The sequence below is a fragment of the Cnephaeus nilssonii genome (genome assembly GCF_951640355.1).
Source record: "Cnephaeus nilssonii genome assembly, chromosome: 11".
NCBI lineage: Eukaryota > Metazoa > Chordata > Mammalia > Chiroptera > Vespertilionidae > Cnephaeus > Cnephaeus nilssonii.
This window is the reverse complement of record NC_137082.1, coordinates 25,832,424-25,859,559: the sequence shown is the minus strand read 5'-3', so window position 1 is coordinate 25,859,559 and position 27,136 is coordinate 25,832,424. Positions and strand designations below refer to the sequence as shown.

The window sequence follows — 27,136 nt, the reverse complement described above, 5'->3', positions numbered from 1 at the left end:
GGTTCTGACCATGTAGGCTGGTTGCTTTTGTGTTGAATGAGCTCAGATTTGAGGCACTGGTTATATGAAAAAGGCTAAATGTGGTGAAGACCTAGGAGAGGGTGGAAGCAGGGTGGAGGGTGTCAATGGGGGAAACAAGGGGACATCTGTAATACTTTTAACATAAAGATAAATTAAAAAGAAAAAGGGAATTGGGAGAAGAGACTTGTAGCTGGAGATTCTCTTAGTTGACAAAGTGTCCTTGAGCAGGTCATCTGTCTCATTTTGCTTATTATCTCTTAAGTGAAGATCTTAGGCTTGTATAATTCTTTCAGATTTACACTTGTATCATCATGAAGTGTTCCTTTTTGTCTCTAGTAATACTTCTTGTGTTGAAGTCTATTTGTCTTGTATTAACTCAGCTATCTTTTGCTTACTCTTTGCATGTGTGGTATAACTTTTTCATTTCTTCCAACCTATTTTTGTGTTTCTATTTAAAGTGTTTCTCTTTGTAGCATGTGAGTAGTGTATTTTGCTTTTTTAAATTATTATTTTTTTAAATTTTTATTTAAATCTTTATTGTTGAAAGGATTACATATATCACCCCTTTCCCCCCATTGACTTCTTCTAACCTGTCCCCAACACCCAACCCCAAGCCTTCACCACCCTATTGTCTGTGTCCATGGGTTATGCATATATGCATAAAATTTCTTTGGTTAAAAAACCTATTATTATTATTACTAGAGGCCTGGTGCACGAAATTCGTGCGGGGGCGGGGGTGTCCCTCAACCCAGCCTGCATCCTCTCCAATCTGGGATCCCTCTCACAATCCAGGACTGCTGGCTCCCAACTGCTCGCCTGCCTGCCTTCCTGATTGCCTCTAACCGCTTCTGCCTGCCAGCCTGATCACCCCCTAACCACTCCCCTGCCAGCCTGATTGATGCCTAACTGCTCCCCTGCCAGCCTGTTTGCTCCTAACTGCCCTCCCCTGCAGACCTGGGTCTCCCCCAACTGCCCTTCCCTGCAGGCTTGATCGCCCACAACTGTCCCTCCCTTGTAGGCCTGGTCCCTCCCAACTACCCTCTCCTGCTGGCCATCTTGTGGTGGCCATCTTGTGTCCACATGAGGGCAGCCATCTTTGACCACATGGGGGCAGCCATCTTGTGTGTTGGAGTGATGGTCAATTTGCATATTACTCTTTTATTAGCTAGGATTCTATCTTAAGTTTTAGCAGGAGTTAAAAGTTTTAGCAGGTATATCAAATTATCATTTTGATTTGCTATATCTTCTCAGTTTTTTTTTCTGATTTAACTGTACAAAAATAATCTCGTATGGGTTGGATACTTATTAGTGTAACTAGTTTGTTGAAAGAGTGAGTCACTTTTAGTAAGACACAACAGAAAATAGCTTGATTCTTCTCCCACTTTTGCTTTGGATGATATTTTTGGCAGATCCCATGGCTTTTGAGTCATTTTGAAGTACTGGAACAATCTAATTTTCAAATATTAGGAAAACTGGTACAGTGTAAATTAAAACTTTTAGTTTTCCTGTCCAGTTTGTAGGTTCTCCTCTTTTCCATTCTCTGGCCTGACCCCTGGCTTGGTGATTATCAGTAAGGAAGAAAGTTCATTTCTAGTTTAACTCTTCTCTCTGCTCCTCCTTCTACCCAGCATCTCTGGCCCCTCCAGAATCGGCAGGGGCAGAAAAGAGGTCAAGGCTGCTGTACTCAGCTGGTGGGCATGTTTCATGGACAGTTTTTTTCATACACACCCTGATGGGTTCTTTGGTGATCCCATGCTGGGTCATTGACACCATGCCATTATCGGATGTATACAGTGCAAATCTTGGGTAACCACTCATGACCTTCAACTCCTGTCCTTTGGTGGTATATCACTGGAGTGTCCCTAAGCCCCTGTCCAGGCAGCCCACTTGGGTGGAGACGTTTCAGGATCACTACAACCTCACTGTCCTCCATGGTATCCATTTGATCTCCAGGAAAACTCACATTAGCACCATTAAACTGAAGTGTAGCCCATTTCCACGTTTACTGAGGCTCAGTTGCCTTGCTCTACTATTGCAGGCAGCATCCAACAGGCTTGAGGGTTCCAACCTTGCACACGCCCCACTGAGCAGGCTATGAGGTTCTCAGGAGACTAGCAACCAGCCAAGGAATAGAATAACAGCCTCTCTGGTTACAGAGTCCCAAGGTATGAAGGGTTGTTTTAGGCAGTTGTTCTGAGCTGATAAGGAAGGAAAGGAAACCAGTCTTTTCTCCTGAGAATTCTCTTTGAAGAAGCGTCTTCTGCAATGCAAGTTCTGCTCATACGTAGACTGCAGAGGTGACCTCTGGACTGGTTGGCCATGTGCAGCAAGTCCTGAGGTCATGTGAAAGGAATCATCTCTTATTGTCTTTATCACTGAGACTTTAGCTGGAAAATTGTAACAATAACAGACTTCCCCTTCTACTTAAGAGAAACTTGCAATTATTGGCTCAATAGCAAGATGCATAGTAAAGTGTTATACTTTCACCTACATTTATAACTTGTGAACTACCACACTGTAATCTCCCATCACAGTAACGAGAAATACTAAGTACAAAATACATGTTTAATGAATCCACTTATGGTGATTACATGATATTGGTCTCTGGGGAAAGTAAGGATGACCAAATATAATAAGAGAAGTGAGGTTTCTAATGTGCAACACTCTTTACTTAATTTGGTTAAACAATTGGTCACTTAAATGAGAAAAAAAATGAAATGAAAGTTGGTCATGTTGGCAAAGGTGGATAAAACCCGAAACTGGGTTGATAGTCATCTCTGGTGGAAATCTCTAAACAGTGCATATCATATATAAATTTTACATATAATATGTGTATGTGTATATATAAGTATATATGTATATGTGAATATGTTTATATGCTGTACATATACACACATAAGTATACGTTTATAGTCCTGATACAGCTGTCAGAGAAAGCAATGACATATGATGGAGTTACCTCAAACATATTTTAAGAGTTGGCAAAGAATAAATAGCACAGATACAGGAGAATGGTTTGGAACAAGAAACATGAACTTTTCCTAACTTTTGGAGCAGATACAAATGAATATAAAATATTTGTATCACTTTATTGGTTAGTTTATTTTAAAGTAGAAAATAATCTTAAAACATTTAATGATTTTGTATTAGAATCTATAGGTGATAGTATAAGAAGTCATTTTAATGTTATAAATTTAATTTTGACTATAGTTATTTATCAATGATTTTCAAAATATATTAACATGTATTATTTACTACACAATAGTGATTTATGTGAATAAAAAGGCGCTTATATCTCAGTAATGTCTACGATTTAAAAAAAAAAACTTTGGAGTTTATAAAAGTAATACATGATCATGCTGAAAATAGTGGAGAATATCTGAAAAGCACAAAGAAAGCAGCAAAAGTACTATTAGTCTAATCATAAATAGATAATATTACAGGCCAGAATGAAAAACACCAGATTGCTTTTTGTTTATTGTTACATTTATTTCTATGAGTTATAAAAAATTGTGTGTTTTTTTTTTATGGCAGAACTTCCTTTGATCTATATTTAATCAGCTCCCTTATTTTTCTGTTAAAGACTAAGAAGAATTCCCTTTCATGGCTAGCCTTTATATGTAGGAAGCTGTACCAAGATTGTGTCCAGTATAATCAGAAATCTGCTAAATATAACTTTATTTGTAGAGTAGATTTTTGTGTACTTTTTTTTTAAGCCTTAGTCAGTTGTTAAGAATTACTTTAAAATGCAGAAAGAGAAATAAGGAAAGTGAGCTATTGCATAAGAAAAGAGGTATTTAAACACTTAAGCCTGTTTTTAGTTCTAGCCCTGGAACTGCCTATGGCAGATAATTTCATGTGGACCTCGGTATTTTATTTTCTCATTGGGACAGTGTCTGTCTGATTGAGGGGTCAAATGCAAGGGGGAATGTAAATGCTTTTGGCCTGTTTTGGGGGGCATACTTGAAGCAAGGTAAGCATTCATGAAGGAGTCCTAAGGTTAGAAAGCTTGGAGCTTTGAGCCATAGATTTTAAAAGGAAAAGTTTTGTATAGAGTTCTACTTTAAGTCTTATCAGGTACTGTCTTTGTAAAACTAGCTTCATCCTGTTTCTTTCATTATGAAGCCATCTTTTAAAATCATTAGCCTTAGGTGAAGAGTGAACACTTTGAAAAATAACTTTAGAGAAGAATAACTGTGAGTGCTATGGTGTGATATAATTGAGAATACTATTTTTCTCCTATATCATGGGAAAGTATTGAAATGGGTTTAAAAAAAAAAAAGAATATGTTTATTTTCTTAGAGATAATTCAGCCATATTATGGGAAAAGACTTAACGTCTTTATACTAAATCATGATATTTCCCCCCAAAGATCTATGTATGGAAAATTTAAAAATAAAAATAACTAATAGAAAAGGAGAAAAAATGGAAACATGCTTTATCACATAGCTATCTCCAAATAAGTTTGGCTTCTAACACATTTTCAGTATTGTTTAAAATTCGCTGGATAAGTTAACCTGAAATGGCAGAGCAAAGAGGCTCATGTTTAGGCTAAAACCCTGAGGCTAACGTTTCCATCTTTGCAAGTACATTAAAGACTGCACACATATTGCATACAAATAATAGCCAAATGTTTCAGAGGTGGTGAATCTATTTCTTCTCCATGATAATTTATGAAGTTGTTAAATTAGGTTTCTTTGGAGTCATAGCAGTTTATTTCATTAAGTTGTTTACTGGATAAATATTTTCACTAAGCTTTTCATCAACTTCAAAGTGGTATTATTTATTCAATAAAAAAGTGTGAGGATTCTGTTGCAAAATGCATTTGTTTTTCTTTTTCTTTGTAGGTCTCCTCCCCCGCCCCTTTTGGTTCAAATGCGTCTATTATTTTAAACTAGAGGCTCGGTGCATAGAATTCGTGCACGGGGTGGGAGGGGGTTCCTAAACCGGCAGTTGGACATCCCTCTTGCGATCTGGGACCGCTGGCTCCTAACGGCTCGCCTATCTGCCTGCCTGATCGTCCCACAACTGCCCCCCTGCTGGCCTGGTTGCCCCCCAACTGCCCCCCTGCCGGCCTGATTGCCCCCTAACTGTCCCCCGGCCGGCCTGGTTGCCCCTTAACTCTCCAGAAGGAAGTCGGACATCCAGAAGATGTCCGGTCACCTGGTTTAATTAGCATATTACCCTTTTATTAGTATAGATTGCTTCAGTAGATCAGCTATCTCGTATGCATAGAAGCAGGGGTTTTGTTTGTAAGCCCAACCATCCAATGGGTTTCCAAGATATTGGTGCCATCCACTCTGTAAGCAAGGCATGAAAACCATAGGGCTTGTGTGTACTATGCACAGGGAGGGGGTTATTGATTTCTGAGAGATACTGGAGCTATAAGCTCTTAAGTTTATTTGTATCATTTCTAAGTCATACAAATACGTGGTAGCTTTTAATTTTTTTTACATGCTGTACGCATGTAGAATCTTTGCCATATTTTACAGCTGTAAGATGAGCTAGAGAAGGTCACTATCTGTATCATGTAAAATATCTGGTTTCTTACATGGCCAAACAGTAATTGTGTTTGATGTTACAGTGGACCCTCACTCTGCAGATACTTTTGCATCCATAATATGAAGGTTCGAGTGAGTGTTTTTCAGATATTGTACATGTACAATTTATAAGCAGTAGTTGAATAAAGATCAAAGTGAGGAAGCAGCATGGTAAAGTAGAAAAGTGAGAGCTGACTTTCCTGGGTTTGAATATTGTGCCTGCCTTTTACTAGATATATGACCTTTGGTGAGGTCCTTAGCTCCCTCGAAACTTGTCCTCATCTGAAAGAAAGACCCTACTTGTGAAGATTAATTAAATACTAGGTATAAAGTGCCTAACATATCAGCTGTCTTATGATAGCCACTTCATTAGTGTAGGTCTTTTCTTTCTATAGACAGTTGACAATTAAATATGTCATGGTGGGTCAGTTGAACAGTTCATACATCTCATGATATTTCCGGAAAGGATGCTCCCAGATTTTTATTTTATTTTTTTTGAGGATTGAATACTTTTCATCAAGTCTCTTGGAAAAATAATCTGTATGTTTTGCTCATGCATTAATTTATTCAGCATTTGTCAGTACTTGTTACATGCCAGCTTTCATCAGCTCTGGAAGTTTATATTCTATCAAGAGAGTTCATATAAGAGAGGAATGACTGTATAATTTTTTAAGAATTATTATTATTTTAATCTGTACTAGAGGCATTTTTTTTTGAAGAGAGAAAGGGAGAGAGAGAAACATGGGTGTGAGAGAGAAACACCTATTGGTTGCCTTATGTATATGGCTCGACTGGGTATTGAAATCCCAACCTTTTGGTGTATGGGACGACACTGCAGCCAATTGAGCCACCCAGCCAGGGCAATGACTGTGGAATTTTAAGTTCCACAGAAGGTGCATTGCTGAGGCCCTGTATTAGTGCAAAGTAGGTGCATCTGAAACTTGACAGCCCTTAGAAGTATCAGTCTATTCTTGTTTTCTTAGAGGTGTTGCATTTCTGATGTTTATTTTAGCATTTCTGATGTTTATTTCATTTCTGATGTATATTTTCTTTTCTTTGTGAGTCATACAGATTTTGAAGACTCTTAAGTTAGAAGAGTCTTCGTTTTTTTAATCACTGTGGAATAGCTTTGCTCTCTCTTTTTTTTTTTTTTGGTCATCATTTTCTTTTGTGTCCCTAACAGGAGAGTGCAGTGGTAGAATGATGAGTGGCTTGTTGTTTCTTATGGTTTTCCTGGTAGCTGCTCTCCCTTAAGCGGTTGGCCTTTTAGTGTGAGGCATCCTCTTGACAAGTGGAAACTGTTGATGAAGTCAGTGATGATTACATAACTGTTATTAGACAGTTATGTGGAGCATCAGAGTTAGTGGAAATAGCAGTTGTTTCTGAGAACACAGCCAGGGAACGAGGTGGCGTGGGGGGGGGGGGGGCGAGATAAATTATATCTGCTGTTTGTTAGAATATTTTTGGCTGTGAATTTATGGAAAGCAGCAGCCTAAACTCACAGAAGCTTGTCACTACTAACATGAAATGCAAGTTTAGTAATCTAAACATTTTGGGCAAGTGTAGCATCTCAGGGATGCCACCAGAAAACCAGGCTCCCTCTTCCTTTCCCTCTTTGTTGTCTGCCTTCTGTCCTCTTGGTTATGAAATAACTCTGCACCTCCTAGTAGCTATTCTCAGGAAAGAGGAAAGGGGATATGATCATAGTATGAGAATAAACTATCTCAGGGATCCCTCTCTCTCTTGTATCTCATTGGTCAAAACTGCATCACATGGCCATGCTAGCTGCAAGGGAGTCTGGAGAACTAACCATTTTAACCTGACCTATTGCTACCCAGAAGAATATCAAGACTATGAATATTAGTTAGACAAATAGTCATGACTGCCATATATGGGAATTTTATTTTTATCATTTCTCATAGCCTTAGGTTTAGATTTCATGATTTGGTAAGCAGTAGTTGCCACCTCATTCATTCATTTATTTGACAAATATTTATTAAATGCCTAATACTTTATAATATACCATTCCCAATTTAATAAAACTAGACCACAAAATATGGCTGCATGAATAAAAATTCATGGATAAGTATGGAAGTTAGCTACTGAAAGCTTCTTTTAGCTCATGTAGTAAATTGCTGGCACTGTGATTTTCAAATCGAAAACAAGTGAATTTTGTTTAGCTGACCTCCATCATGGAACTCATTCATAATTATTACCCACACACTCCCTTCTTTGACCCTTGATCTTTTTGCAGATAAATTTGGAAGCCTGCCTCATAAGGCCGAGTTGCTCTGGCTTTCCCATTATACTCTCTTTCCCAGGTTTTATGTGCTTATCCATTAAGTCAGACAATTGCCCTTTTCATAATTGGGTATTGTTATTTTTTCTTTTTATTAGAAAGGAAACAGATTGTTTTAGGCCAGGAAAACTTAAAAAAGAAAACAGAAAACCATCAACTACATTTTTTTTGGTAATTATCAAATCTCATGTTAGGATTCAGCAGTCTTGTGCATATTCTATTCAGAGGGAACCCAAGTTTGTTCTTGCCACTGGTTCACTTTGAGGCAGGCTTGCACAGATTCACCAGGGTCTTTCCTTAAACTGTGTTCAAGGTCAGATTTCTAGTAGTGGGTCAATCAGTCAAATTCCTAGGCTGTGAGAATGATTTTACTTGGTGTGTGACTTTTCTTTGTTGAGAAAGCTGAGTTCTAGCCTCATATGGTCTCTTCTAGTCACTTTCAAATTCTAGCCAGATTAGTGGTATCATCTATACAGAGCCCATCTTTTGGCTGTTTCACAGCAGTAGATGACTCAGGTATCCCAAGTAGGTTGTTAATCTGATAGTTTTTACCTGTGACCCCAAATTTTGCACTAAGAAAGACTATTTTTTATTGGTCCCCTCGCAGACCTCTTGTTTAGAAAGTTTTTGCTCATGAAATAGAACACATTGATAGTAATTATAGGTTATCAATTTCCCTGCTTATATTAATCAAAGGCATATTTGACTATCCACAGTATTCAACAAGCATGAGATAATCAGTATTTCTATGTTGATATCACTTAATTCAAAGCAGAGATACTTGACATAAAACAATGCTTTATTGCAGTTAAATATATACCTCTTATTTGGCTTGTGAAATATTGGAAGGAAGCTTCAAGGCCATTATTACTTCACTTATAAAACCATAGCTGCAGGCTGTTCACTTTTCCTCATGTGGTACTTAATGACCATCTTTTAACTTTTTGGAAAATTTTAAATATAACAAAAATATAGTAAATATTACAGAGAACATTTATATATCCATCATTAAACCTTCAGATAGCATTACTAAGCCATCATTAAACTATAACAAAACCGTGGGCACTTTGTTTCATCTGTTACCCATCAACAACCCCAACTGCATTGTTTTGAAGCAAATCCTAGCTTTATTATTTGTGGATGGCCCATTTATGAGCTGAAATCTACAAGCTCTAAGCTCTATCCCAGTTGTTACTATGCCATTGATTATGATTTGGCTCCGTGTGTGACTGTTGACCCATGTTTCTATATCAGTCATCAGTCTCTCTTGCCTTTCTTTTGTTAGCAGAGTTGACTTGCCTCTGAAATTTCAGAAATAGAATAGACAGCTATTACTGACCCTAACTGTACTGTATTGGTGTTGAGAGCCCAAGCAATGCTGGCTAATAGCTGAAGTGAAGAAAGGCAGGAGAAAAAATGGCTCCAGATACTGGCTTGCTTGGGGGAGTCCACATGGAGGATTGGTGTTGCTTCAAAAGAAAGAGGTTCTGGAGCTAAATGGACAAGAAGCGTTGTACTCAACCTTGGCTATATGCAGGTATGGATGTGGGTGCAGGATTCACACTCCTTTCAGTAAGGTGTTGGGAGAATTTCTTACTTAAAGTTTACCAAGGGTGTTTATTGTCTGAAAAGAAGGTGGTAACTGAAGCAACCATCAGCTAATCTAGGAGTCCCCTTTTGACGTGTGTGTGTGTGTGTGTGTGTGTGTGTGTGTGTGTGTGTGTGTGTACATTCCTTGAATTTACGCATTGGTAGTCATTTCAAGTCCTTGGAGCTTTTTTGGGTCAGAAATCTGGCCATTGTTTCTGAATCTACACATCATTATTCCTATTGGAAGTTAAATTAATTTTCACAGGAAACCTGGCATGCCAGGGTCAGAGTCAGGATTATATTCTTGTGGACATTATTCCATTGGTCATTTTAATTAGATTTAATGGAAGTGATTTATAATAGTAGATGGTTAACTTCTTTAAAACCAAATAATTTATTTTCTTCTTTGGGCTTGAATATATAAAATTAAAATATTAGGATATTTTAATCTATACCAACACATAATTTTGAATAGAAAAATTACACTTAGTTTTGTTTGTGATTAGCAAGTTTTCTGTCAATTACTTATTGAAAATAATAAATGTAAAATAAAATCAGATGGATCCTATTTTGATTTACTTTTCTTTATATATTTTTCTTGATCTAAAAGTCTTAGCTAAGAAAAATAGAGCCCATAAATGTGCTTATTAGCTTGGACAATAAAAGAAAGTTCAACAGGAGACATCAGCTTATAATTCTGTTACCTTCTGTTACCTATACAGTCTATTACAATCACTTCACTTCATTTTTCCAGTGGGAAATAGAAATAGAAGTGGAGTTCTATACATTTATTTCTTCATTTATACATTTACTTCATGGACTTAAAATATTTGAGTATAGTCATCGGAATAGATATGAAGGAAATACTTCAATGCTAGTTTTGAAAAATTCCCTTTTACTTTTATCTATTTTCATATGCTTTTACCCATTTGCTCCTTAGAAATCAAATAATTGGAATAAAAACTCTTCAAAATATATCATTTAGATAGAAATAAATATTTTAATTCTGACTTGAAAGTTTTCCATTGTTTAATATTGTACATGAAACCATCACATGAGGGAATTTTGGCAGGTCTTTAAAGTTCACCTTTGCGACTCTATTATTAGTGGATTAACCTTTCTTCTTTTTCCCCCCACAGGAGAAGACAGGTTCTCTGTGATCTGGAATCCTGAAATGTGATCTTCCTTGAAAAGGTAGGCATATGTCCTTTTTAAGATTAATTTGTGACATTCAAAAATTGTGTTATCTTGATTAAATTGCAACTTAGACTCTTTAATCTGGAAGCAAGTTTTATGCTGCTAATGCCTGCCATTGTGGTTGATTTAAAATCTCGTATTCAGCTTCCTAAAGTCAGCATTGAATTTGCCAGGCTTTTTAAAGAATGACTCTTCGGAGCGAGTGTTTGATGTCTACAGCAGTCTACATGTGATGTGTAATAAGTGAATGTCTCTCAGTAGCTACATTTTTTTATTAAAATAGATTAATTTTAGCTTATCTTGATGAAATATGGTCCTCTTTATTTTTTCAGTGGGTGACATCATTCTAGGAAGCCCAGAGAGTTGGGAAGTAGAATATGATCTGGCCAGTACAAGTTGTCATATCTTCCTATTTTTTTTCCTGTGACATTTGTTTTCATAGTGTGAATTGTGATTTGCTTGATACTTTATTAGCTGTAACAAAGTTATGAGCATTCTTTGGTTTATGGCATTTTTTGTAATCTATCTGGGCTCTTTAAGATGTTTCTAAATTTCATGGGCTGAGCTCCGAGCCCAGCAGTTGTTTTATTTTCATCTAATAAATTTTACTCTGAAAGGTGTGCTTGGGGATCTTGATTCTGACAGCATCATGACCAGAGCAAGGCCTACAGAGTCAGGGAATTTCTGGGCACGAGTGCCACAGAATCTCTTCTGAGATTCTGTGATGTTCCAAGATCAGAGGTCAAATGTGACCTTGTGTCACTAGCTTCCAATGTTTCCCTTTGGTCTCCTCTCAGGTTGTAAGATTTGAGCTCTTAGACTATTTCTGGGCAGAGGGTTTATGGTGTAGAATAATTTCTTCCTCGTTTTATAATGTGATGGTGATGGAGTCTTTCTTTATTCTTCTGTCAGCTTCACAAAAGTGACTGTTCATCTCCAGCTGTCAGTGACCTTGTCCAGCTCAAGGCCACCTCCAGCCTAGGAATAGCTCAGTTCTCCACTCTGACACAGCTCCCAAGCTAGCTACCAATATATTACTAATAAAACTTCACCTACCTCTTGATGGTAAAAAAAGAATTAGACTAAATCAGTGGTCGGCAAATTGCAGCTCGCGAGCCACATGCGGCTCTTTGGCCCCTTGAGTGTGGCTCTTCCACAAAATACCACGGCCTGGGCGAGTCTATTTTGAAGAAGTAGCGTTAGAAGAAGTTTAAGTTTAAAAAATTGGGCTCTCAAAAGAAATTTCAATCATTGTACTGTTGATATTTGGCTAATGAGTTTGCCGACCACTGGACTAAATCATTGGGAATCTAGTATGAAGAACAAACATGCTTTCTAATCTCTGAATTGGAAATAGAGGGGTTTAAGCTAAGGTGGAATATTTGGCCTACCAAAGATAAACTGAAACACCAGTGTAAACTCAACATTTGGACATCAGTACTACAAGAGTGTATTTGAAAATAGAGACATCAAATTGCTAATTTGTTTCAGAAATGGACTTAAAAAAATCTGTTGTATGCAGATAGATGAATTACAGGGAAATGACTGCAAAGTGACTAAATAAAGGCTTGTTACATATTTTTTTCTCAAATTATTTCTTCAGATGTTGGCTTCAAAGATGATACAGAGACACAGGAGTTAATCACAGGCAGAGGGTGAGAATAATTTTTGATGAAATGATGATAGGAAAGGACTTGGTGAACATAAGAGTTATGGGAAATTCAAATAGTTAGACCTTGATCGTTGAATCTAAAAAGATAACTGGGCTTAGTTGCAGCATAAATAATTATTACCTATCTGCTACCAGATAAACATTGAAAAATTTGACTTCAAACATTATGAAAGATGCTTTTTCTCATTTCTCTAACTCTAATCTAAAGACCCTCTTGTGAACAGTGACCCACATCTCTGCAACATATCGTCGCATATCTGCTGGACACTTAGAGACATGGTATTTAAAAGACAGCTCCTAACCTGTGTGGGCCACAGAGCCCAGGAGACTATGGGATATTGTAAGAGGTCTTGGAGCCCATGGTAGTACCAAGGATGGTTCACGTTCCATGTGTATGTATGTGACTATTTGACAATTCTCTGTAGCTGCTACTGTTCTGAGGAAATGTACATGAATATAAAGTGTTACTGTATTAAGAGGTGCTTCTTGACATAATGTATTTTTTTTTACAGGAGTTAAAGCATAACTTGTAAAAGGTTATTAATTCGTTTGACATTAAAAATGGGTCATTATAGCCTGGCTGGTGTGGCTCAGTGGTTGAGCGTCAACCAAGAATCAGGAGGTTAACATTTTGTTGTGTCTGCAGTAGACACTTGTCACCAATTGGGTTGCCCAGCATCTGAATATTTTTCCTGAATTGGAGGAAACCCATCATTGTATGAAACTGGGTGGGTGAAAGTGCCCTTGTTCCTTTTAATTGCTGAAACAGAAATGCCCACTTTTGTGTTTTTCCTGACTTCTGCCAGCTAGCAGGAGCACAGGACTTAAGGTCTGCCAAACCTGGGATTGTGCCTCTGGAGTGATTGATGGCTTAGAATTCTGCCCGTCTGGTGCACGCAGCAGCACTGGTGGCCGTGTACAGAGCTAGTTGTGGTGACCAGGGCCAGCGACTTTGGTGGTAGGTGTAACAAGAGTCGACTGTTGAGAAGAAAAGAGAAATGCTAAGGAAAACAGCTTTTCTGCATATGTTAGGAGGCCAGATTAGCTTCACCTATTCCAACTAACATTTTCCTCTACATGGAGTAATAATGACAGGATAATTAAAGACCTTCAAGAGAAGCAGATATCAGTGATTCATGAAATTAGTCATAACACAGGTAAGACATCCTGACATTCTTTTAGGGAAATAAATCCTTTCATTAACCTTTAATAAAAAGAATGCATATCTCAGAATTACAAACATCCCACTTTGGCTTAGGAGTGAAACAAGTCGTATTTTTTTTTTTTTTCGGTAGAGATTGTTTCTTCTGCTCAGATTCTAATCAACACCATTGCCTGTGAACAGTCGCATTGCTGATTCTTAGCGGCTAGGTTGACCGGCCTGTTTTGTTTGTTTTCCAGAACAAGCAGACTGTGCCATATTGTTTTCCATGGTGTTTAAGCATATTGTCTGTTCTTCCTGTGCACTGCTTCCCTACTGTGGTGCACACAGCAGCTGTGTGACCATCTGTGTCAAATCTGGGACACCTCTCCTAAACCCCATGCTCTATCTTTTTTTTGGTCCTCTTGTTAGATGCATGTGATTGTGAAGTGTAGTGGATGATCGGGAGATAGGATTGAAGAAACCTGGGTCTAAATTGTTGCATGAAGAAGGTCTCTTCACTAACCAGGAACACCTACCTACATGTTTCTGCATAGATCATATTTGATGATCATATGTGCAGTTTTCCTACTAATAACTCTATACAATAGAAGTATAAATTATGTGAGCATGAGATGAAGAAATAAATTTTTATGTGTTGAGCCTTTATACATTTTTTTGGATCTATTTGTTACAGAAGCTGATATTAGCCTTATACATTCTCATTTAGAAATGTAAATGTTACCATTTCTTCTTATCAGTTATTTGCTGACATTTTTCTTTTTTTAGTTGCTCATTATCTGGAATCTTCCTCTGCATAGTAGCTACTGCACAGTAGCATGTGTTAAACATAGTTATGATGAAGCTATTGGAGAAGCTAGGACACATATTTCCCTATATAGCCCCATATTGCTTATAGATAGACCTCAGCATTAGAAGACAGCTTTATGTCTTATTAGAAAAACAATTTGCCAGTTTTGTAAAATGGAGATTCAGCATTTTGAGTGACTTTTTAATGAAGATTGTGGTTTCGGAGTATCCAAATTTAGTGACTAATTTTCACTTCCAGGTGTAAGGGTTTCATGTAGGCTGTAGAGGCAGACTGTGAAGGTGGAAAGGATGCTATGAAGTCATCTTGGATTAAAGCAGAGGAAGAAAGTATGTGATGCTCATTCAAAAATCTCCATGTTGTAGGTCCAGAGACCCCTTTGCATTTGTCATGATGTGTAAATGATTGCTTGGCAGAGTTGAGGTGTTAGGGATTTAATATTTCTATTTTTTAGTTTACTGTGTATTGACTAATAACATTTTCCTTCTTTAAAATGTAGAAATAGCTTCTATGTGCTTGTGAGGTTATTAACAGAGGTTTTATGTATGCCATATATTTGAAATGTTTTGAGTCCTGTGGGGGGAAAATACTTAATAAACACATAAATATTTATGTTAATAGATTGTTTCTGTTGACTTAGTATACCTCCATTTTTCCTCCTTTAATAATGAAAGAGCATCTTTCAAGTGCTATGTAACAGCTTGAGCAAAATATACAACATTTTTAGTGTCCACACTGTGTAGCTTGTGACAGATGATTTAATCTCTCCTGCCATATCTCTTCCATTTCCAGGCACTACTCAGGAAGATTATTATGAACAAAGTAAAAGGTTTGCACAAAGGAGCCACATGACTGTCACTTTTATCTAAATTATGAGGTGATCATATTTACGTTAAGGACTTGTTCTTGTAGGAACCCCACAACCTCACTCCCATTACCTCCACTTTTCTTAAAGTCTGTTCTTCCAGTGTACTTTTTTTATTTTAACATATTGACATGTACTCTCTGCCATTGAAGAGAGTATATCTCGAACTTTTTGGTCTCAGGCTCCTTTATACTCTTAAAAATTATTCAGGGTCCTGAACAGCTTCCATGTATGTGGCCTATATCGTAAATATCTGCCATAATAGAAAGGAAGATGGAGACATTAACAATGCTTATTAATTTTAAATACTAGTAATAAATCCATTACATGTTAATATAAAAAAACATTTTTAAATGAAAAAATTACTGTATTTTGAAAATAAGTTTGGTGAAGAGAGTGGTGCTGTTTTATATTTTTGCAATTCTTTAATTTCCAACTTAATAGAAGGTATCTGGATTTTCCTATTTGCTTCTGTAGTCTGTTGAGAGATCAAAAATGATGAGGCCTCTGAAGAACTCCAACTTGGGAAAGAATGAGAGTTAAAAAGACAAGTGTTCATTTGCCTTAGTGTCATTGTGAAATTATGATGCCCCTGAGGTGGTCTTGGGACCACACTTTGAGAACTGCTGCTGTATGCTGAATCCCTACTCCTTGTCTTTAGTGTCTCTAGTTTGGTCACATGTACTACTTTGTACCAGAGAGTCCCCATCCAGTGAGTGTGGTTGTAATAAGAAGTCAAGGATGAGAAAAAAACTGCATCATATATTAAAAGGTTCTATCTGCAGAAACCTACATCACCTAATTGATCAAATGCAAGCATTTAAAATACCAGTGTGTGTATCTATCTATACTGTATTTCTCTAAATGAGAGGCATCTCAAAGTATTGATAATTGGGATTATGATCGTTTACATTTGTGATGAGATGATGGGCAGTTCCCAAATATTAGTAAATATATTTGTCAGATATAATGGTTTCTGAATAACAAACCAGTGTCATACAACAAGAAGTTATTTACTTATTACAATGGCTTAATACTTACATTATTTATTATCATAGGTATTTCTCCTTTGTGTGTCTGGAGGTTAGCTAGGATTTGATTTACCTGGGCTGTGCTCCACTGGGCTTGGCTCCAAGCTGTGGGCTGGGGTCAGGGTTGCTCCCTGTGTCTGTCTCTCTCCTGATATTTGCATGGGGCATTCTTCTGCGATGGCAGAAGTGTAAAGACCAACGAGAAGCCTTTAGTGTCTCTTAAGGCCTTTACTTGGAGCTGACCCACCATCATTTCAACTCACATACCATTGATAAAGCAAATCAAATGTTCAAGCTTGATAGCAATGTGGCAGGAAAGTGAGAGGTGTGGGGGTGGGTAGCGAGAGGGAAGAACTGTTGGCTTTGAAATATTCTAATCTACCACAATGTGCAATTCCAAATATTAGTAAATAACTATTTCTATCTAGGTAATTCTTACAGAAATAACTAAAGGGCTAAATTAAAATTTACATTTTAGGCTGCAGTCTTCCTATTGATTGTATCTTCAAACCATCTAGCCCTTCTTCCCCATTCTCACAGCTGCTTTTCAAGTTGCTTCTTGATCCTGTTGATCTGAACTATTGTGAGAGTCTCTAAATTGGTCTCTGTCCTAGTAACTATTGCTATGCAACGCACCACTCCAAGTCTAAGTGCTCAAAACCACGGCAGTCTTGAATCTGCAGTGAGGGCAGGTAGAGCAGAGAGGCTTGTCTTTGCTCCTTGTGGCATCAGCCAGAGTGTCTTGACTGCACACCACAAGGTTCACTTCTGAGATGTTGGTCCCAGCTGTCAGTTGGGATCTAAGGGCCAGGAACCTCACTTTACCTCCAGGTGGGCTGTGCACGGACTGCTTGGGCTTCCTCATACCATGGTTGTTGAGTTACAAGAGTAAGTGTGCCCTTATTCACCTCCCTGAAGCATATCTCCCATTGTTCCCCATTTTCTACCAATCAGGAAACAAGTTCATTTTGCTCCAAAATGATCAATTTATGTTTATTCTAATCCCACTTTAGCTTTCCTTGTGCTTCAACCAAACTTGGGGCTTTTTCTCCTTTTGCCTTTGATCATATATTGTTGTTTTTTCCCTCTCTTCCTAGAATGTTATGCTGGTAATCTTTTCATATTCTGCCATTCTGTGCTCAAAGTAAATACTACCTTCTCATGAAGATTTCTATGCTTATGTAAAATGCCCTCTGTTTTCTCTTATAGTAAATTTTAACTCTATCCCCTTTAAAGACCTCCCAGATTCTCTCTTGTATAATAACTAGGTCCCCTACACGCTTTTGCTTTCGATCGCGGTGGAGCTGGGTGCCTGTCCGCTGGTGCCGGAGCAGACAGGCACCCAGCTCCCCCGCTTTTGATGGTCCGCGGCGGGACGTGAGCTCGCTGCCCCAGAGGCCCCTTCTGTTCCGCAGTACAGCCATGGCGCAGACGCTGAACTCGCGCCGCCACTGGCGACACGAGCTCAGCGTCCTGCCAGCCCAATCGGCTACCCAGGCCACCCCGAGTCCCAACCCCTGCGCCTCCCTCTGGCCCAATCGTGGGCATAGCGGAGTGATGGTAATTTACATATTACCATTTTATTAGGTAGGATACTAGAGGCCCGTTGCATGAAGATTTGTGCAATAGGCCTTCCTTTCCCTGGCTGCAATTACCAGTTTTCCTCTGGCACCTGGGACCCAGGCCTTCACTCTGACCGCTAGCGGCCTTCTGTCTTTGCTCTGGCCGGAGCCTTCAGTCTTCTCCGCTCCGGCTGGAGCACCACTCCTGTAGCTCACTCCACCCCCCGCCCTCCCCCTCATAGCAGGCGTCCCTTCCCGCCCAGCCACTCTGTGCCTGCATATGCAGATTAACCTGTCATCTTTGTTGGGTTAATTTGCATACTCACTCCTGATTGGCTGGTGGGTGTTGTGGATGTACAGTCAATTTGCATATTTCTCTTTTATTAGTGTTGATATGCATGTGTATGTGTTTTATATACTCTAGTAGAGTTTATGTCCTTTGAAGGGAGTCCATCTTTTTATATAATACTAGAGGCCCGGTGCATGAAATTCGTGCATATGGGGGGGGTCCCTCAGCCCAGCCTTGCCCTCTTGCAGTCTGGAAGCCCTTGGGGGATGTCCAACTGCTGGCTTAGGCCCACTCCCCTGGGCCTAAGCCAACAGTTGGACATCCCTAGCGCTGCCGGAGAGGCAGGAGAGGCTCCTGCCACTGCCATTGTGCTCGCCTATTGTGAGCCCTGCTTCTGGCTGAGCGGCACTCCCGCTGTGGAAGCGCACTGACCACCAGGAGGCAGCTTCGGTATTGAGCATCTGCACCCTGGTGGTCAGTGCACATCATAGTGACTGGTTGTTCTGCCGTCGGGCTGAATCCGGCTCTCCAACACCCCATGAGGGGTCTTGGATTGCAAGGCACAGGCCAGGCTGAGAGACCCCATGGGTGCACAATCAGGAGGGGAGGGACAAAGGAGGTTGGCCAGCCAGGGAGGGACCATGGGAGGGCTCCAGGGCATGTCTGGACCATTTCACTCAGTCCCGATCGGACCCCATCAGCAAGCTAGCCTACTGGTCAGAGCGTCTGCCCCCTGGTGGTCAGTGAACGTCATAGTGACTAGTCAACCGGTCAACCGTCTTCCCCCTCGTGGTCAGTGCATGTCATAGCAAGCGGTTGAGCTGCCTTAGCATATCATTAGCATATTACACTTTGATTGGTTGAACAGCCGATTAGATGACTGGACACTTAGCATATTAGGCTTTTATTATATAGGATTAATTTTTAAATGCAGTAATATTTTGAAATACATGAAACAAGTGCTTGCTTTGAGAGTATGAATGGAATTAACAAAGTATGTTTACACTCACCTGAAAACCGATTGTTGACTAATATTGCTGTTTAACTATAAAATAAATAAGTAAAACTACGCAATGACTTGACTACCAACATTAATGTCAGAAAATATTATTAAAAAGAATTTTATTTGTAATAATGATAGATAACCGTACAAAAGATGGCAGTATCTTACCAGAACGTGTGTAGGAACTAAGTGAGGAAAGCTATACAATTTAATCATAGGACATAAAATAAGTTGCAACTTTGTGGAGAACGATACTCTGTTTTTGGAAAGTAATTCAAAAATATCAGTTTTTCTTAGTTAAACTACAAACACAATACAATCCCAATCAAACTGGGGAACTTGCCAAAATGATTCTGAAGTTCATCTGGAAGAATGAACCTATAAAACTAGAATTATAAGAAATATTTATCTCAGGTACTTGACATTGCAAATATCAAAGAATAATATGTCAGTGATGATTGAACAGTTGTAACGGTACAACAATACATCAATGAATAAAATATAGAGAGTATTTTTAGATAAGTATATAAGGTAATTTAGTATGTGATAAGGTTGGCATTTCAAATTGGAAGGAAAAAGATGAATTATTCAGTAAAAGGTGTTGGGACACCTGCCTAGTCATCTGGAAAACTAAAGCAGAATCCATACCAAACAGCTCATACAAAAACAGTTCTAGGGGATAAAAATTATAAATGTAACAAGGTGAACTATAAATTTATGAGTAAAATATATGGATGGATATTTTACAATCATGTGGTGGGAAAGGCATCTCTAAGTAGAAATCATGAAGGCAAGAATTAAAAATTTTAAACTTCACAAGTCATTTTAAATCTTTTATTATTTTATTTTAGTGAAGTGGAATGCCATATGAACTTATTTAAAGGACATTATTCTGGGGAAATATTTGCATAACATATGACAAACAAAGGACTGATATTCCTAATGAACAAAGAGGTTTTACAAGTACCTCTTACAGTTTTATCAACAACATGAACATCTTAATGGAATTATGGGAGAAAACATAAATAGGTAACTCATAAAATAATAAATATGGGGCCAGCAAACATTAAAAGTATGTGCAATCCTACTAACAATCAAAAGTGCACATTAGCCCGGCTGGAGTGGCTAAGTGGTTGAGTCGGCCTATGAACCAGGAGGTCACAGTTGGATTCCTGGTCAGAGCACATGCCCGGGCACGATCCCCAGTAGGGGCGTGCAGGAGACAGTCGATCAATGATTCTTTCTCATCATTGACCTTTCTATCTCTCCCTCTCCCTTCCTCTCTGAAATCAATAAAAAAAAAGTGCAAATTAAACCAACAATGGTATAGCTCAGTAACCAAAATGATGAAAAGAAAACAAAAACAAACCTCTACAATTGGTGATGGTGTGGGGAAGGGAGTACTATGACATAGCTTTCTCAAACTGGTGAAGGACTATTTTTTCCCCAGTCTGTTTTTTGATTGATATATTGTAAAATACAGTAAAAATAAATAACATAAATAACCAGAAAAAGAAAATATACAACATAAAATCTCAAATGTATTTCTATAAGATGTTCATCAGATATAAAATTACTCTGTCGAATTCCCATAAAAGTTTCTACATTTGCTCTCAGTTCCTGAGCCTCCCCTGTTGGGACCCAAGAGTGGACATCTGCAGTCAGTGTCACTGTGGGTCACGCTGAGAAGCATCGCTTTAATGCACTAATGCAGTGGCTCCCAACGTGGGGCACACGCCCCATAGGGCGTCAGTTTGATTTTTAAGGGGGCAATTCAAGAATGAGTTATTAACCGTGATTGTTTTGGCATTTCTTATGTTCTAGGGGCTTCATATACAGTATGTAAATATATATTGTGACATATCTATGCATTTCAGTTCTCCATTATATGTTTTGAAACTTTATTTGCTATTTTTTCAAATCACGTCATATTATTATTTTTTTAAACAATTTCGTAGTGATTTCTTCCTTAGTACTCCAACTGTCCTTTTGTTCTTTTATTTTTCTCTTTCATGGAATGCCATGTTCTTTGGAAGCTTGTTTAGACCAAGTTAATGGCCTTTTAGGCTTCTTCCATGTGAATAGGAGTTCACTTTTTAAATAATAAGAATTATATGTCACAGGGCGGGTATCAGGATTTTAGAGATGCTTAGGTGGGGCATGGCCAAAAAAGGTTTGGAACCTCTGCACTAATGGGAGAATACTCTGGTTCAGAATTTTTGAAGGGAAGATTGGTAGTATATGTTATTTTAAATGTGCAAACTCTTCTATCTCTAGTAATTTATTTTAAGGTTATAGTCAGATAGTTATATAAAATTCCAGCACCATCTGTAATAAAGAAAAAGATGGAACCCAAGTACCCTTCAGCACGGCAATGGTTAACTAGTTATGATAGAGTAAGACTATGTAGTTATTTCAAATAATTAAGAAAATGTATATTAGAATTTTTTATTGTAGAAAATTCAAATATACACAGAAGTAGGAAGAACAGTATAAAGAATCCCCATACAACCATTACCCAGCTTCAACTCTCTCCCACTCATGGCCAAACTTGTCTTTGTCCCTTTGTGTTAGAGGTGTATTTATTTATGTGAAAATGATCATGATCTTTTGCAAATAAAAAAAGAGTAGGCTACAGGGGTGCATGTATTCACTCATTTAACAAGTCTTAATTGCATACCTACCAGGCATGGCACTGTTTTAGGAACTCAGGCTTCAAAAGTGAATAAAAAAAGGATAAAAACTCAGGTAGCCCCTTACATTCTAGTGGGGAAGACAGAACAATAAACAATCAAAATTATAGTATATAGCTACTGATAGTAGTTGGAAAGAAAATCGCACCATTTTCACTTGTAGGGAATTCATGTGGTGTCTGAATGCATAATTATGGGAAATAAAATGACATTTTAAAAATGGGTTAAAATGATTGCTTCTTGATTTAATAAACATTTGAGCCCCCCCCCCAGCCCCCCGCTCCCCTGACACACACACAATGCATGCATTCTAGTGCTTATCAAATTATAAAAGCTGGGTACAGATAAAATAACAGGAGGGTTTTTTCTGGCATCAGCCAAGAGTTATTTGGAAAACAGGCAGAACAAGTTCAAGTGCAAGTCTAATACAGTGAAGGGGAAGCTTTGTGTGCCAGGCCCAGATGGAGTAAGTTCATTCTCACATAAATATTATCTCTTTGTTCTTGCCAGGGCTGAGCTGCAGTCATTGTCTTAAGTAGCTCAGGGAGTTTCCAGTTATGACTCCAAAACCTTAGTCTTCTGGAAACTGTCACCTGGCTTTATGTGACCCTAACCAGCAGTGTGACCAGTGGGCCACTTAACCAGTTGAGGTGTCAGTGTTGTGAGTGATGGGTGTGGAGGGGCAGGATCACCTCTTCCAGCTTTTATGCTCTGTGCATCCAGTCTTCTCAAGTTCTTGGGCAAGTTTTCACAGAGAAGCTTAGCAGCTCTTCTGTTGTTAATAAGTGGATATTTCACAGCACTCAACTATTTTTGCAGTGTGTTAATTTGTACAACATTTGAAACCTAGCATAGAGTATACAGATGATGTGTTGTAGAATTGTGCACCTGAAACCTGTACAATTTTGTTAGCCATTGTCACCCTAATAAATTCAATAAAAAGGAAAAAAAAAATAAAAGAAAATGAATGCAGCATCAAGGCTACCTTCAACTATTTTGTTTGCAATTGTTTATTTATTTATTTTGCAGTACAGATTACAGTTGAAGGTACGAACAAATATATATTTGATTGAGAAGAACATGTATGCTGATTAGCATTTATTTTAATAAAACTTGGTTCTTTAAAACATGGGATTGAAACATCTTCCCAGTATATAGGCATTGTGGTTTCAGACATAGAAAAGTCCCTCAAACTATGATTTCTCCTCTGTTTGCACAGTCTTTTGTATGTGGGGTGAATAAAGAGACTGGACATTATTTAGACTAACTCTACATATTTAAAATTTCTCGAAAAGTCTGCAAGTAATGGTTGGCATCTGCGAGTATAAACAGGAAATTAGAGAGGCAGAGAGGTTCTTTGTCGTCTGCCAAGGCTGGACTCCTGGTTTCATTTATTTTCATAAGACACCAGAAATCTGAGAATGGTATTTAAGCTGACCACATCTCTTTTGTAGTTAGCCTACACGTGGCAGTCTACAGACTGCCAAATCTTTCTACTTTTCTCCAAATTAGTATATTGGCATTTAAAGTACCGAATGTACTTTTCATCGATGAATGGTTTGAAATAAAGACAGTGGGACAGCGTGGCACTTTTATCATCCCAAAGCATTGTATTTCCCCCCCCAGATGATGAAAGTAATAAATGTGCTTTGTAGAAAATTATTATAATTTTAAATTCCATGGTGTGCAGGCCACCGCTGTTGGTATTTCAGTATCATTTTCTCTGGATCCACCGGTGTTCATTAAGCCATTGGTTATTGTGTTCAACAGATTGTTTCCAAGGGGAGGTGGTAAGAATGTTAGTAGGTTATTTGTTTGGTAAATGCCAGGTTCAATAATGTTAGATTCAGCTTTGTCACAGATGCCCTCCTTAGTGCTGGTCCTCCTCGGGACTGTCCCCACCCGGGAGGACAGCACAGCCCTGGCAGAACTGCTGGTCCCAGATTCTCCCTGGCAGTGCACCTGCTAATGTGACACCGGAGCGTGGCACCGGAGCATCTTGCAGATGGCAATGCAGATGCATTTTGTTTTTGTTTTGTAAAATCGAGAGCTCATGCTTTTTCCACTTAACATATTGTGAACATTGTGCACTTTTCCAAAAAATTGCTTGTCCTCCTTGTTACTTTTCAAAGTGTCCCACTTATAAAGGTTCTGGATACAAAGCTGTGGCGTAACCCAGGTGACAGATCATTGTAGCCCGTGGTGATCATCTCGAAAGGTTCTGCGTTATAAAACGTTTATACTCATTTTGTTCCTGCCTTCCACGCACAAACCTTCCATTTGGACAACTGCTGCTGAAGCTCCTGGATTCAGAGTTCCCCAATGCACTGCTAACTTGTTTGCTTTGGAAAGGCCTGACAGAGATAGGCTGCTTTTAATGCAAATGGCTAATTTTCTCCTGTTGGTGGGCAGTTCTTTTAAGAATAGTTTTATTTATAGGCCCTGGTCGGGTCCCTCAGTTGGTTAGAGCATCATTGTGATAAGTCAAGGTTGCAGGTTCCATCCCTGGACAGGGCACATATAAGAATCAACCAATGAACGCATAAATAAGTGGAACAGAAAAATCGGTTTCTCTGTCTCTGTCTCTCTCCCCCTTCCTTTCTTTCTCTAAAATCAATGAAAAAAAATTTTTAAAAAGAATAATTTAATATATTGTATTGTAAAAATAGCCTATTGAGAAGAATGGCCTGCTTTAAGTAGCTGTCATAAATTTAGTTTTCTTTCAGACAGAAGTATTATTTTGATCCAGAATAGTTTATTGCCTTCCCAAAGTCTTTTTCCACTAGGAAGTAGACATGTGTACCTAAGGTTTCTTAAAGCCCACCAATGGGAAGCATTGCTAGCACCATTCCTTCATGACTGATTATCTACAATACTTTTCAACAATTAAGGACAGACACTTATTTGCCTCAAATTTTAAACCAAATTAAAAATGGATCTTCATTTTGGATGGCCCCTTCACCATTCTTCATTTCTTTTATCACAAAAAATATCATTGGATCATAGCATTTAACAACTGAGAATTTTTTGTTCTCTAGTTGGATGTTCAGAATTTGAGGAGAAATGTATTCCTCTTGTAAATGTATTTATCTTTATGAACCAGAGTTTAGGAAAGTTTTGGAGACCAGTGAAACAAATGCCTGACTCTTCACTGGTTGTCTTGGCCTGAAGGATAACACTCAATTCCTCCAGCATAGATGGTATACCTTTTAAATATTATATACTACATTTGTAAAGTCCTTTTCTTAAATAAACAGCATTATTTGGACATGGCCTGGAACACATTCATAGGCAGTTTCCCTATGCAATTTCTGGGCAAGTACATCGCTTTTAGACTACAGCTGAAAAGCTTAGTGTGTACTTTTAACATGGGGATTCCTTCCACAGAGGTATGCAAATTTCCCCCAAGGAAAACGGAATTTGCATCAAAAGCTCTCACTATAATTATAATAATTCTCCCCCCCCCTTTTTTTTTTTTTTAATTCAGCTTCTCACTGTGCTAAGTATCAGGTTTTTCTCTTTCCACCAAGACAGGCCTCACTGAAGGAAATGACTACTGAGAAACCTCATGCCCACTAAAATGAGACATTATAAGATTTGAAATGCCGTGGGGAGGGGGGTAGCAGGAAGCGGTGGTCCTGTGTGCCGGGAACATCCTTTATGTGAGCATGCAAGTACTGTCCATAAGGCTTATACTTAGAAGAAAAAGTAATGGATTCGTGAAGGGGAAAAAAGGTTGGTAATCAAGTTTTCTTTTTTTTCCTGAGGCCTGTGCTTACATAGCTGAAATTGTAATAAAATTAAAATGCCTGAAATGTTTCAGAGTCGGAATCCTCTGCTGCCTTGGCTCATGGGCAGATCCCAGAATGCTTCCCCAAATAGCTACACAGCACCCTGGCAGCCCACCAGGAGGACACTGTGTGAGGACCCCCCTGGCCTTTGGGGAAGGGAGCTCCCCCTCTGATTGTGCAGAGGGCAGGCCGCGTGTGCCCTCTCCATAGTAAGGTTGCTTGTTGTCTTCCAAGGAAAGTGTGTGATTTTATTATTTTTTCAGATTTGTTTTACCTGGGGTATCCAAATAAACAGCTTTATTTTAGTTAGGAAATAGAAGGAATTGGTGTTTTTTTGCGGAAATCACATATTATTAGACACTTGATTACCTTTGTGGATGATTGGTTTTTTAATTACCAACATTGTGGAAATACTAAGTTTTGTTTGTATTCTAATAACTCAGGTTGCTAAATGGCTAACTCTAATACATCGACTGGATAAAATAATACCACCTATATTTAAACATCCATTTGATTCAGAATGCTTGATTCCATGCCCCTGGGTCATTATCAATATTGCATTAATGTGGAATTCTAGTCGTTGGGTTTCCTTGTTAATAGAATGCCATAAAAAAGGGAGCCAGGAGTATGGACTGGCATTGTGTGGCAGGCAGCAGGATAGAACAGGGAGGACCTGAATCAAGCCCACAGTGTGACTTTTGCTCAGGATGTGACCCATGTAATCTGGAGGTGAGGATGAGTCCAGCAGGATGGTGATGGTGGTTTGTCTGAGCTCCATGCATGAGGAGCAGGTGTTAAATACTAAAGCGGAATCTTGTTCCAAACTCTCAGACTTCCCCTTTCCCTTCTACTATTCAGCAAGGAAAGGAGTGATGACCGATGTGAGATGAACCTGGGTGGGGACACTATCATGTTCTGTTTGTGCTTCAAGGAGAGAAGCTGCTTAGAGTGGAGGCCAGGGGAGATTTTCACAGCCCTGGGTGGCCCCGTCTGGGTCTCATCTTGGGCAGGGTCTTTGGCTGATGTCACCAGGAATCCTCCCAGCTTGTTTTAACTGCCCGCTTCTCCAGTTAAAGGCAGCTTTCTGGAACTGTTGTTGTGGCACCCAGGGAGAATGAGCATAGCTTCCTGGGATGCCTGAGTAATGACATTTCTTTCTGTCCAAGCACGCTGCTGTAAAAGGATACGTTTCCTCCTGATGGCCTTGACCAACCTCACATTTAAGGGCCTGTGCATAGTTAGTTCTGTTGCCTGGAGAACGTGAGCAGAGACACCATCCTTTGTTGCTAATGTTCAGCAATGAATCCACCCGATGACTGTGAACTTTACACAGTAACTGGCCACACTACCTCTTCGCCCTTCCTCTCATACTTGCAGATAGTGTCCATAGTGTCTTTTGTGATCCTTATTTTGGATGACCAAAGGTGAAGGGCTTTATTTTGTATCCCCCACCTCTATTTAATTTCTTATTTTAAGTAGTGAACTTTATTTTAAGGGTTAATTCCTATGCTGAGACCACAAGCCTACGGAATACTGTAAATTTTTCATAAATCTGATTTTATCCATTTTTTATTTATTTTATTTTTTTGTTAATCCTCACCTGAGGACATTTT

The 27,136-nt window shown here is 38.7% G+C and overlaps 1 protein-coding gene across 4 annotated transcripts in view; it reads left to right on the top strand.

The window, feature by feature from the left end:
• The window catches only part of PLCB4 (phospholipase C beta 4), a 382,602-nt gene that overhangs the window by 15,206 nt on the left and 340,260 nt on the right, over positions 1-27,136 (top strand). For all 4 annotated transcript variants that reach the window (XM_079783902.1, XM_079783900.1, XM_079783901.1 and 1 more), the window contains exon 2: positions 10,590-10,644. The gene's annotated coding sequence lies outside the window, so the exon portion shown is untranslated. The remainder of the gene's footprint in view (positions 1-10,589; positions 10,645-27,136) is intronic.